Below are 14,713 nucleotides of genomic sequence, written 5' to 3' on the forward strand. Positions count from 1 at the left end.
GAACAAACAGAATTAGGTGATACAGTCCCTGTCCCATGTGGGGCTCATGATCTAGAGGCACAACTATGTTGGGGATAGAAGATAGAGTTGGTAGATAATAATACTAGTTGGTATAATAGTTAATAGTTGGTATAATAATAACAGTTGGTAGATAATAATACTAATTAATAATAATTATGGCATTTAAGCACTTACTATGTATTCACCCTAGCGCTTAGTACAGTTCCTGGTAAATAGTAAGCACTGAACAAATGCAAGTTAATTAGGTGATGCAGTCCCTGTCCCATGTGGGGCTCACGGTCTAGAGGCACAACTATGCCTGCACTGTACTACTACTACTACTACTAATGGCATTTATTAAGCGCTAACTATGTGCAAAGCACTGTTCTAAGCACTGGGGAGGTTACAAGGTGATCAGGTTGTCCCTCGGGGGGCTCACAGTCCTAATCCCCATTTTACAGATGAGGCAGCTGAGGCACAGAGAAGTTAAGTGACTTGCTTAAAGTCACACAGCTGACAATAGGCAGAGCCGGGATTTGAACCCATGAACTCGGACTCCAGAGTTCGTTCATTCATTCATTCATTCATTCAATCGTATTTATTGAGCTCTTACTGTGTGCAGAGCACTGTACTAAGCGCTTGGGAAGTACAAGTTTGCAACATATAGAGACGGTCCCTACCCAACAGCGGGCTCACAGTCTAGACTTCAGAGTACTAAGCACTGGGGTGGATACAAGCAAATCAGGTTGGACACAGTCCCTGTCCCACATGGGGCTCACAGTCGTAATCCCCATTTTGCTGATGAGGTAACTGAGGCACAGAGAAGTGAAGTGACTTGCCCAAGTTCACACAGCAGACAAGTGGCAGACCCGGGATTAGAACCCAGGTCCTTCTGGCACCCACGCCCGTGCTTCTCTCCACTAGGCCACACTGCTTCTCCTGGGAGGTACAGTGTGTAGGTTTATTCATTCAATCGTATTTATTGAGCGCTTACTGTGTACAGAGCACTGTACTAAGCGCTTGGGAAGTACAAGTTGGCAACATATAGAGACGATCCCTACCCAACAGCGGGCTCACAGTCTAGAGTCTGACCTGCAGTCTAGGTTGACACTAGAGGAACTATGTTTATGGGATGGCTTGTAGTAAGAGATTGGTGAGGTGGGATAGGAGGGATAATTATAAATCTGGCATTAATTAAGTGCTTACTATGTGCCTAGCACTGTACTAAGTGCCAGGATAGGCTCAAGAGAATCAAGTGAGACACAAGCTCTTTCCCAAATATGGCTCACAAAGTGGGAGGGATTCATTTTATGGATAAGGAAACCGAGGCACGGATTCATTCATTCAATCGTATTTATGGAGCGCTTACTGTGTGCAGAGTACTGTAATAAACGCTTGGGAAGTACAAGTTGGCAACATATAGAGACGGTCCCTACCCAACAGTGGGCTCACAGTCTAGAAGGGGGAGACAAAGAACAAAACAAAACATATTAACGAAATAAAATAAATAGAATAAATATGTACAATTAAAATAAATGAACAGATCAGTTAGGTGACCTCTCCAAAGTCACACAGTGAACAAGTGGCAGAGAAGGGATCAGAGTAGGGATTCCATAACCCCCAGGCCCATGGTCTTTCCACTAAACCACACCGCCTTACGGGAATCTGTCGGAATGGAGGAGCTGAACTAAATCTCCACTTTTTCCGATTCTCTATTTTTCACTCTTGCCCCTTCGGAGCTTTCAGAATTGCTCGCTTCTCATCCCCATAGCCGTGAGAGTCTGAGACTTGGCTTCAAAAATACCAAGCAAGAGGGGAAATCAAATTCTCCTTGGCCCAATGACAGCCTTCTCCTCTTTCAATTTGGCTGTAATTGATTGACGCGTCATTTCATCTCTGGGCTTTATAGCTTTCTCCATCTGGGCCTCAGATCCCTCCTTATTCATCATCCCAATTCAACCACTAACACAGCCCTACAAGGAAACTCTTCAGTGTTTGGATCAGAACGCTCTGTATACGCTTAAAAACTCACAAGACACTCCTTAGAAATCTATCTGAATATAGCATAGCGCATTTCTCCATTGGAGACAAATGGCAAAATCCGTCATAAAAGTGCATCGCTCACCCAACCACCTACGATTACACCCTTATTCCCAGACGGCTAATAGAGAAGTCATCCTAGGACCGAACCCCCAAATCCAGGGAACTCAAAGCCAAGAAAATGATTCTTTTTTCCGTTTCCTCATAAGGAATGTGATTCTCTTTGACTGCCCTTGCTTGTTCTTGCCCTTGCTTGTTCTGCCCTTGCAGTTGCTTGTAAACTGTGCTGGATTCGGTTGAAAATGGAAGTGTTCGATTGCTGTTTGACTGTTTTTTTAATCAATCAATCAATCAATCGTATTTATTGAGTGCTTACTGTGTGCAGAGCACTGTACTAAGCGCTTGGGAAGTCCAAGTCGGCAACACATAGAGACAGTCCCTACCCAACAGCGGGCTCACAGTCTAGAAGGGGGAGACAGAGAACAAAACCAAACATACTAACAAAATAAAATAAATAGAATAGATATGTACAAGTAAGATAAATAAATAAATAGAGTAATAAATATGTACAAACATATATACATATATACAGGTGCTGTGGGGAAGGGAAGGAGGTAAGATGGGGGGGATGGAGAAGGGGACGAGGGGGAGAGGAAGGAAGTTTAAATGATCCAATTCATATTTAGCAACTGACACAAATTTAGAATCAGGGGTTTTCGCCTCAGCTCATGTTGTACATTAAAATACACTTCCAGACCATTTAATACAACTTCTATTGATCCAGTGAACCAGCTGTTTTTTCTACAAAAGCACACGCCTTAATTTTTTTTACGGACATATCCAAGAGAGTATTTAAATTAGATTGCATATAGTTAGAACCATTGATCGTCCGTAAGATAAATTACACATTACAACGCACATGAAACCTTCTAGGATGCTATGATCCCAGAATGTCCATGAAGCAAGGAAAATGGAGGTTATTCAGCTGTGCTGTATCTCACCAGAGCTGGTTTGATGCAACACCTGACATTCCTTTGGGAATGTAAAAAATGCCCCCAGCCCATGTCCAGCTGCTGGAGGGGGAGGATGTAATTTATTTATTTATATTATTGCCTGTCTCCCTTTCTAGATTGTAAATCTGGTGGTGGGCAGGGAATATGTCCATTTATTGTTGTAGTGTACTCTCCCAAGGGTTTAGTATAGTGTATGCACACAGTAAGCACTCGATAAATATGACTGACTGAATGAAGCCAGGTGCTTCAGACGCCCAGGCCCGTGCTCTATCCACTGGGATGCTGCTTCTCAGTCTTGATATCTGAGGCAGTTTATAGGGTAAGGATAACGATAATAATAAGAATGGGTTCTAATCCCGGCTCTGCCACTTGTCATTTGTGTGTGGGAGTCAGAGGTGGTGGGTTCTAATCCCGCCTCCGCCACTTTCATTCATTCATTCAATCGCATTTATTGAGCGCTTGCTGTGTGCAGAGCACCGTACTAAGCGCTTGGGAAGTACAAGTCGGCAACATATAGAGACGGGCCCTACCCAACAACGGGCTCACAGTCTAGAAGTCACAACTTGTCTGCTGTGTGACTTTGGGCAGGTCACTTAACTTCTCTGGACCTCAGTTACCTAATAATAATAATAATAATAATAATGGCATTTATTAAGCGCTTACTATGTGCAAAGCACTGTTCTAAGCGCCGGGGAGGTTACAAGGTGATCAGGTTGTCCCTCATGGGGCTCACAGCCTTAATCCCCATTTTCCAGATGAGGTAACTGAGGCCCAGAGAAGTTAAGCTACTTGCCCAAAGTCACACAGCTGACAATTGGCAGAACCTCATCTGTAAACTGGGGATTAAGACTGTGAGCCTCATGTAGGACAACCTGATCACCTTGTATCTACCCCAGTGCTTAGAACAGTGCTTGGCACATAGAAAGTGCTTAACAAATACCAACATTATTATTATTATTATTATTATCTTGGACAAGTCACTTCACTTCTCTGGGCCTCAGTTCCCTCATCTGTAAAATGGGGATTAAGACTGTGAGCCCCATGAGGGACATGGACTGTGTCCATCCTGATTTGCTTGTATCTAGCCCAGCGTTAGTGTGCGCCTGGACCATAGTAAGCGCTTAACAAATGCCATAAAAAACAAAACAGACAAAAAACTAACACAGCCCCAAGCTGGTCAGGCAGAGGCACGACCAGTGGTGTTACTCGAGAATATCAGATGCCTCTCAGCAGCCTCTCCTGCCCTGAACAGGGACAATCAACCTGAAAACCATCCACCTTAATCAGGAGGCCATCACGCACCTTCTCGAGGGAGCATTTCTAATCAAATCCTCTGTCATTCTCCCATGCTCGCCCGTTGGTCAGGTAAGCAGCATTTTCACTTTTATTTCATTCAGTCGTATTTATTGAGCGCTTACTGTGTGTGGAGCTCTGTACTAAGCACTTGGGTGAGTGCTTAGTAACAATAAACAGACTCATCGCCTGTCCACAATGAGCTTACAGTCTAGAGAACGAGCTTGCAGTTTAGAGGGCCTTCATTTCCCACTTGTGCAAAGGCAGGCCCAGAGAGGATAAGGATTCCCCCACAATCCTTAAATAGAGACAGCCCTAAATAGAGACAGCAAAAAAGAGGCTTTTGCACTGATAGAGTCTTGAGTAACCTGCCAGACTTATTTAACTCACTTAATTATGTGTGTCGTTTACAAATGAGCTCTTGTTGTAACTGTTAAATTAAATGGGCTGGTCATTCCTGACTCACGTCACTTTCCGAAGGGGTCCAGAGTGAGAACGGATCTTTGAGCGCTGGGAAAGTCGCCAGGATTTAGTTTCCGATCACGTTGAGGGAGAAGAGCGGGTGGTAAGAACGCACTGCAGTACTGTCAGCTGCTATTGAATAGCTCGTGAAGTGGGAATCAGAGCTCTTATTCCCCGCTTTCATTTCTTATGACAGGCAGAGGATCTGTGGGCTATTGGTTTGTCTGTCAAGGAACATCCATCGTTCCTTTCAGGAATGCAGTCAGACAGGGACAGATTGAGTGAACACAACCAAAATGTTAGCGTGCCAGTGAATCGAAGATGAATCAAGAGAAATGAATTCACGTTTCTTGGAAAGTCCAACTGCGTTTGCTCTGTGCAAAGCAGCGAGAAGAGAAAGATTGGAAAGGCCAAGAATTGCCCTCCCTCTAGCTTTCCCATTTCTTCCCAAGCGAGGTGCACCCTGTCTTCCAAAAATGTGGGGGGCGTGTTCTTGTAAAAGGCCACATTAAGGCCGGCTCATAGCATACCCACACACACACACACCCCGATTCCTTTCCAGCACCGTCACATATGGTAGCAAAACATGTTCATGTTATTGGATGACTATTCCCTAATTCCCTAATAATGTTGCAGCCAAAACGAATAATGAGAATCTGCATTCTGGCCCAATGGGGTATTTTTACTAGGTCTAAAGGGACCAGACTCTCTAAATGAAAAAAAAGGAAGGGGCTGACCATTCAAATTGTTTAAGAGGTTGCCCAGAAGACAACGTAGTCAATAAAATGGCATTAATTAAGCTCCTGCTACATGCTGTAGGGAGTTAATGGCAAGACAAACGCAGATCTCTGCTGGGATCCTTATCTCCATGGGTGATCTGGATAAAAGAACTGAAAGAACAAGGAATGCTCCCAAGATAGTCCCAGTTTGTGAAGTGACAATTGTTTCATTCAGGACTGATAAGCCATTCTCCATATTTCCAGTTTTGCAACAGGCACTGAATTGAGTGCGTCTGATAAATGAGAGAAGTGTTCCTCCACCAACAAGTTGAAATTTAAAAGGGACACACGTAAGATGGTACGCTCTGGGATGGACAGGGTCGTAAAGAAAAAGGAAAGCTCTGTGAAGCACATGTACAAGTAAACATGACAGGAGGGTCATAGTTGACAATGGATTTAATATGTCAGAGGTAAATAGTAGAAGTAATAATAATAATGATGGCATTTATTAAGTGCTTATGATGTGCAAAGCACTGTTCTCAGCGCTAGGGAGGTTACAAGGTGATCAGGTTGTCCCACATGGGGCTCACAGTCTTAATCCATTTTACAGATGAGGTAACTGAGGCACAGAGAAGTTAAGTGACTTGCCCAAAGTCACACAGCTGAAAAGTGGGAGAGCCGGGGTTTGAACCCATGACCTCTGACTCCAAAGCCCAGGCTCTTTTCCACCGAGCCACACTGCTTCTCTAATTCTCTGCTTCTTGGATGTGTTGCCCAGAAGCAAAAACTACCATTCCATTCATCTTGCCTTACGCCGTCCAGTCGTTTCTGACCCATAGAAACACCATGGTCACATCTCTTCCAGAAGGCCCCGCTCTCCATCTGCAATCGTTCCGGTAGTGGATTCGTAGAGTTTTCCTGGTAAAAATCCGGGAGTAATAATAATAATAATGATGGCATTTATTAATCGCTTACTATGTTCAAAGCACTGTTCTAAGTGCTGGGGAGGTTACAAGGTGATCAGGTTATCACCCTTGGGGCTCACAGTCTTAATCTCCATTTTACAGATGAGGTACCTGAGGCACAGAGAAGTTAAGTGAGTTGCCCAAAGTCACACAGCTGAAAAGTGGCAGAGCCGGGATTTGAACCCATGACCGCTGACTCCAAAGCCTGGGCTCTTTCCACTGAGCCACACTGTTTTTATTTGACACTTAATATGTGCAAAGCACTATACTAAGCGGTGGGAAAGAAATACATAGATGAGCTAGAGATAGCATCTGGCCTCGAGGAGCTTAAAAAATCTATATGTTGCCAGCTTGTGCTTCCCAAGCGCTTAGTACAGTGCTCTGCACACAGTAAGCACTCAATAAATACGAATGATTGATTGATTGATTGACTGATTGATTAAAAAATCTAAGAATGAAGTGGTTGGGAAGACACTGCCAACATGCCAACAGACATGAAAGGAAAGGCAAACTTAAACCCTGTCCTCCCCCTTATCTTTCTCATCACTATAGACACCACCAGTAACATCCCTACCACATAAACCTGTGACCTTGGCATTATATTCTACTCATCGCTCATTCAACCAGCATATTAAATACATCGCCAAACCCTGTCAGTTCTACATTCACGGCATCTCTAAAATCTGCCCTCTCTTCTCCATCCAAACTGCTCCCACGCTGATCCAGGCACTTGCAGCGTGGCTCAGTGGAAAGAGCCCGGGCTTTGAAGTCAGAGGTCATGGGTTCAAATCCTGGCTCTTCCAATTGTCAGCTGTGTGACTTTGGGTAAGTCACTTAACTTCTCTGGGCCTCAGTTCCCTCATCTGTCAAATGGGGATTAAGACTGTGAGCCCCCCCCGTGGGACAACCTGATCACCATGTAACCTCCCCAGTGCTTAGAACAGTGCTTTGCACATAGTAAGTGCTTAATAAATGCCATCATCATTATTATTATTATTATTGTCCTATCAACTGATGACAACTGCATCAGCCTCCTTACTGCTGACCCCCCCTGCTTCCTACCACTCCCCTCAATCCCAGCTCCGCCAATGGTCAGCTGTGTGACTTTGGGCAAGTCACTTCACTTCTCTGGGCCTCAGTGACCTCATCTGCAAAATGGGGATGAAGACTGTGAGCCCCCCGTGGGACAACCTGATCACCTTGTAACTTCCCCAGCGCTTAGAATAGTGCTTTGCACATAGTAAGTGCCTAATAAATGCCATCATCATCATCATTATTATTATTACTTCACTCTGCTGCCGGGATCACGTTTCTGAAAAAGAAAAAAAGACAACAACAAAAAACCCCCCAAAACATCAGGCCACGTGTCCCCATGCCTCAAAAAAATCCAATGGTTACTCATATGACTCCACATCAAGCTCCTTACTGTGGGCTTTAACTTTTTCCCTCCCACCTTACCTCACAGATTTCCTACTGCGATTCAATTCACGTACTCCATTCCTTCATCACCAACCTAATCTCTGTTCTTGGTCTTGTCTACACCTCTGCCATCACCTTGCCAATGTCCTTCCTTGGCCTTTGAACTCCCTCCCCCTTCCTAGCCCACGGTTCACTAATCTTCCCACCTTCAAAACCCTCCAAAAATTATATCTCCTCCAAAGGCCCTCCCGGATTCATTCATTCATTCATTCAATCGTATTTACTGAGCGCTTACCGTGTGCAGAGCACTGTACTAAGCGTTTGGGAAGTACAAGTTGGCAACATATAGAGACGGATTAAGTTCTCATTTCCCCTATCCACCTTCCCCTCTGTGTAAACTATGCACTTGACTTTATACCTCTTAAGTACTTTGATACTAACTTCAGCCCTGCAGCACTTAAGTAAATATCCTTATACTTATATATCTTATAGGGTATATCTTACACCCTATTTCCCCTATCTGTAATGTAACTATTGGGTAGGGACTGTCTCTATGTGTTGCCAATTTGTATTTCCCAAGCGCTTAGTATAGTGCTCTGCACATAGTAAGCGCTCAATAAATACGATTGATGATGATGATGATGATTTTAATATCTCTCTTTAGACTGTAAGCTCCTTATGGGTAGGGATCATTGTATTGTACTTACCCAAGCGCTACAGTGCTCTGCACATAGCAAGTGCTCAATAAATACTATTGATTAATACAAATACATAGACAATGAGAAATGTGAAAGGAATAGTAGGGTTCCTGGCTCTTCTGGGATCAGACCAGCAGGCCCAGAGGTCATAACTGCGACCAAGCTGGGAACCTCCACAATTCTTTCATGGCTCAGTGGAAAGAGCACGGGCTTGGGAGCCAGAGGTCATGGGTTCTAGTTCCGACTCCGTCACATTCATTCATTCATTCAATCGTATTTATTGAGCGCTCACTGGGTGCGGCACTTGGGAAGTACAAGTTGACAACATATAGAGATGGTCCCTACCCAACAGTGGGCTCACAGCCTAGAAGACGGGCTCACAGAAGCCACCCCTGGAGTCAGAGGTCATGGGTTCAAGTCCTGGCTCTGCCAATTGTCAGCTGGGTGACTTAGGGGTGACAACTTCTCTGAACCTCAGTTCCCTCATCTGTAAAATGGGGATGAAGGCTGTGAGCCCCATGTGGAACAACCTGATCACCTTGTATCTTCTCCAGCGCTTAGAACAGTGCTTTGCACATAGTAAGCATTTAACACTTAACACTTGACACGCAAATTTGAGAAGCGTTCCATATTTTTTCTTCCTTCCTTCAAAGCCCTACTGAGAGTTCCCTCCTCCAGGAGGCCTTCCCAGACTGAGCCCCCTTTTTCCTCTCCTCCTCCCCATCCCCCCACCCTACCTCCTTCCCCTCCCTACAGCACCTGTATATGGTTGCACAGATTTATTACTCTATTTTACTTGTACATATTTACTATTCTATTTATTTTGTTAATGATGTGCATCTAGCTTTATTTCTATTTATTCTGTTGACTTGACACCTGTCCACATGGTTTGTTTTGTTGTCTGTCTCCCCCTTCTAGACTGTGAGCCAGTTGTTGGGTAGGGGCCGTCTCTATATGTTGCTGACCTGTACTTCCCAAACGCTCAGTGCTCTGCACACAGTAAGCGCTCAATAAATATGATTGAATGAATGAATGAATGAACAAATGCCATTATTATTATTATTATTATTGAGGCCTTTCCCTGGGCTGGACAGGGGATTATGGGAGTCTGGTGCCCCTGAGGGAAGGAGCAGGGCGAATGTTGGAGTGGCTCAGGGGGCTATAGATGGTCAAGTCCTTTTCCAGGATGGAGCAGGGGTTCATGGAAACCCTGGCATCCCTGAGGGTGGGGGCAGGGATAGCGCTGGGAGTGGCTCAGGGGGCTGCAGATCAATCAATCGTATATATTGAGCGCTTACTGTGTGCAGAGCACTGTACTAAGCGCTTGCAGATGTCAAGTCCTTTTCCAGGATGGAGCAGGGGATTGTGGAGGCCCTGGGGGAAGGGGCAGTGCAAGCAGTGGAGCGGCTCAGGGGGCTGTAGATGGTCAAGTCTTCTTCCAGGCCGAAGCAGGACGTTATGGGAGCCTGGTGTCCCTGAAGAAGAGGCTAGGGAGAGCGGTAGAGTGGCTCAGTGGGCTGCAAGTAGTCGAATCCTTTGCCAGGATGGAGCAAGGATTTGCATGAGCCTGGTGTCCCTGAAGAAGAGGCTAAAGAGAGTGGTAGAGCGGCTTAGTGGGCTGCAAGTATTCGAATCCTTTGCCAGGATGGAGCAAGGAGTTACGGGAGCCTGGTGTCCCTGAGGAAGAGGCTAAAGAGAGCAGTAGAGTGGCTCAGTGGGCTGCAAGTAGTCAAATCCTTTTCCAGGATGGAGCAAGGAGTTACGGGAGCCCCAGTGGCCCCGGCGAAGGGGACGGGGGTGGGGGCAGTTGAGTGGCTCATGGGGCCGCAGATGGGCCAGTCCTTTTCCAGGCTGGAACAGGGAATTACGGGAGTCCCGGTGCCCCTCGAAGTGGTGGAACTGCTCAGGGGATTGAGTTCTTCCCTGGGATGGTAGTGCCGGTGTGATCGCCTCATTTAAAGGGGATGTGGAGAAATGGATGAGGTTACAGAAGGGAGCAGCAAACATGATTCAAGGAATAGAAAGTAAGTCCTATGGGGTAAGTTTAAAGTAATGAGGTGGTTCAGAGAAGTGAAGGTTAAGGAATTATGACTGTCTTCAAGTGAACGAAGCGCTCCTGCAGGGAAGATCGTAACCGGTTATTCTTCATGGAGGGAGAGAAGCGAAGAGGAAAATTAATTTAAAATTCAGGGAGGGAGTGCAGTTGCACATAAGGAAGAACTTGTTAGTTTGCCACTGTAATCGGCTTATGGAGTCTCATTTCTGGGAAATAAACTCACCAGAGATTATTAAAAAACAAGCAAACAAACAAAAAACAGGCCTGGATGATTTAGTGATTCACCTGCTTGGAGTCAGGGACCAGATGATCTTTCAGTGTCCTTTGTAGCGCTACAGTTTATGATTCTATAAATACAAGTAGATATAAAATAGATACGACAAAGTCAAAGTACATAAAAGGTAACCCAATATAAGCAGTGGAAAAATGAATGCATAATTCACAGATGTGCTAGATATATAAATAGGACAATATAGCTGGAATGATTGGAGTTTCAGAGCCAGGGAAATCACACAATGATGAAACATCCATTCACTCTTGCCCTGAGCTGACTCCAGCAAAAGGAGAATTTAGGGAATCAATGAGTGGTATTTATTGAACGCTTACTGTGAGCAGAGCACTTTACTAAGCGCTTGGGAGAGTTTAAAAGAGTTTGTAGGCACGATCATGAAAAGCAGCATGGCCTAGTGGATAGAGCAAGGGTCTGAGATTCAGAAAGACCTGGGTTTTAATCCCGCCTCTCCTGCTTGTCTTCTGTGGGAACTTGGACAAGTCACTTCACTTCTCTGTGCCTCAGTTACCTCATCTATAAAATGGGGATTAAGATTGTGAGCCCCTTGTGGGACAGGGACTGTGTCCAGCCTGATTGAAGTTGTATCTATCCTAGTGTTTAGAACAGTGCTTGAAGCATAGAAAGCACTTAAGAAATATAATTAGATATATATAATATATATTATCCTTGCTTACAATAATAATAATTAATAATGGCATTTATTAAGCGCTTACTATGTGCAAAGCACTGTTCTAAGCACTGGGGAGGTTACAAGGTGATCAGGTTGTCCCACGGGGGGCTCACAGTCTTAATCTCCATTTTACGGATGAGGGAACTGAGGCACAGAGAAGTTAAGTGACTTGCCCAAAGTCACACAATCTAGAGGGAAGGGTAAGAGGTTGAATTAAAACTTGAAAATATGCAATTGAAGGGAGAGAGGGAAGGGTGGCCGAGAAACAGCATGACTTAATGGAAAGAGCCCCGGCTTGGGAGTCAGAGGACGTGGGTTCTAATCCCGCCTCCACCGCTTGTCAGCTGTGTGACTTTGGGCAAGTAACTTAACTTCTCTGTGCCTCAGTTACCTCATCTGTAAAATGGGGATTAAGACTGTGAGCCCCACGTGGGACAACCTGATTACCTTGTATCTACCCCAGTGCTTAGAACTGTTGCTTAACAAATACCATCATTATTATTATTATTATTATCATTATTAAGGGGAATCTCTTTCATCCTGTCTAAGGAATTAACAGAATTTTGAGCCCCCTGTGGGACAATATGATCACCTTGTAACCTCCCCAGCGATTAGAACAGTCCCTTGCACATAATAAACGCTTAATAAATGCCATCATTATTATTATTTTTATTATCACTGAGATTCTGGGGTAAATCTAGGCCAGATTTTGCTTCCTACCTTGGCACTCTACCCTAATTCTCTCTCCCCTCTGCCTCTTTTCCCTATGGGTAAGGTGAGTGTCCCAGCTCAGGCTTAGAAAAGGCTCAGAATAAAATCGCTTATCTCTAGAAGGCTACGTTGGTACAAAATGTGAAACGGGGACATCTACTTATTCTAATGGAGGCGTTATTTTTGTTTGTGATGCTAGAATGATTGGTGCTGTACGAAATTATGAAATCGAATTCTAATCCTTTGGGGACACTAATAGATGGGCGAGTCCCGAGTCCAACCCACTAAATGCCTTACATCACCTCAGGTGTTTTAAGGGCTTCTGAGGGCATCCCATTCTGTCTCCACAATGCACGCTTGCCGGGCCTCTATACTCACAGGCCCTTTATTTTTATTAGCGAGGACATTTTTCGAATCTTGTGGAATTAAAGCGATAGCTTCCATTCACTTCCCGGAGACGTTTGAAATGATGCCTCTCAAACTCAACTCGTAAGCTTTTTCCTGGAAAGGACAATCCTTTCCCTATATATATGTATATATGTTTGTACATATTTATTACTCTATTTATTTATTTATTTATTTATTTATTTTACTTGTACATATCTATTCTATTTATTTTGTGTTGTTAGTATGTTTGGTTTTGTTCTCTGTCTCCCCCTTTTAGACTGTGAGCCCACTGTTGGGTAGGGACTGTCTCTATATGTTGCCAATTTGTACTTCCCAAGCGCTTAGTACAGTGCTCTGCACATAGTAAGCGCTCAATAAATGCGATTGATGATGATGATGATGAAGAAAAGGAGGTAGGTGTGGTGATGGAGCACGGGACTGGGAATCAGAAGGTCACGAATTCTAATCCCGGCTCCACCGCCTGCCTGCTGTGTGACCTTGGGCAAGTCACTTCACTTCTCTGGGCCTCAGCTACCTCACCTGTAAAGAAAGGAGATTAAGAGTGTGAGCTCAATGTGGGACAGGGACTGTATAACTCGATTAACTTGTAACTATCACAGTGCTTAGAACAGTGCTTGTCACTTAACTAGTACCATGGTTATTGCTATTATTATTCATTCATTGAATCACATTTATTGAGCGCTTACTGTGTGCAGAGCACTGTACTAAGTGCTTAGTAGAGTACAACAGCAAAAAGATGCATGCTTCTGCAAGTAAATGAATTTCATTCAGGGGGACGGGGCTGTTCCCTGTCAATCATTCTTCCATTCAATCAATCAATCAATCAATCGCATTTATTGAGCACTTACTGTGTGCACAGCACTGTACTAAGCGCTTGGGAAGTACAAGTTGGCAACATATAGAGACGGTCCCTACCCAACAACGGGCTCACAGTCTAGAAGCGGGAGACAGACAACAAAACAAAACAAATTAACAAAATAATATGTGGGGGCTGGGCTGTACCCCATCAATCATTCTTCACGCAGAAGAGGCTCCAGCTGTCATAGACGCACTGTCATCTGTTGCTGGGATCCTGAAGGTGGCACCTACTAAGTGCTTAACAAATATTACAATAATTATTCTTATTATCATCATTATCAGTATTATTATCATAAGGGGCAGTACTAAAGCTGAGCAGCAATTCAGTGCAGAGTTCCTTCCTGATGGGAAAATGAGCACAGAATCCCAGCTGTGAAGAAACAAGGTGAATGAAGAGGGAGGGCTATGAATGAGGGAAGTCTATTAAATTGTACTTTTGGCCCACAATAAATGGTCAATAAGTACAGTTGATTGGTTGGCTGAGGAAGCAGGGTGGCTTAGTGGATATGTTGCCAACTTGTACTTCCCAAGCGCTTAGTACAGTGCTCTGCACACAGTAAGTGCTCAATAAATACGATTGATTGATTGATTGATCGAGAGTCAAAAGGACCTGGGTGCTAATCCCGGCTCTGCCACATGTCTGCTGTGTGACCTTGAGCAATTCACTTCACTTCTCTGTGCTTCAGTTCTCTCATCTGTAAAATGGGGATAAGTGTGTGAGTCCCATGGGGTTGATGTCTGTCTCCCCCTCCCTATTCATTCAATCATATTTATTGAGTGCTTACTGTGTGCAGAGCACTGTACTAAGCGCTTGGGAAGTACAAATCAGCAACATATAGAGACGGTCCCCACCCAACAACGGGCTCACAGTCTAGAAGACTCTAGACTCTCTAGACTGTTAGCTTGTTGTGGGCAGGGAATGTCACTGTTTATTGTTGCAATGTACTTTCATTCATTCAGTCGTATTTATTGAGCACTTACTTTGTGCAGTGCACTGTACTAAGCGCTTGGGAAGTACAAATTGGCAACATATGGAGATGCTATAGACATATAGAGCGCTTTCCAAGTGCTTAGTACAGTGCTCTGCACACAGCAAGCGCTCAATAAAT

The sequence above is a fragment of the Tachyglossus aculeatus genome, chromosome 1 (genome assembly GCF_015852505.1).
Source record: "Tachyglossus aculeatus isolate mTacAcu1 chromosome 1, mTacAcu1.pri, whole genome shotgun sequence".
Taxonomy (NCBI): domain Eukaryota; kingdom Metazoa; phylum Chordata; class Mammalia; order Monotremata; family Tachyglossidae; genus Tachyglossus; species Tachyglossus aculeatus.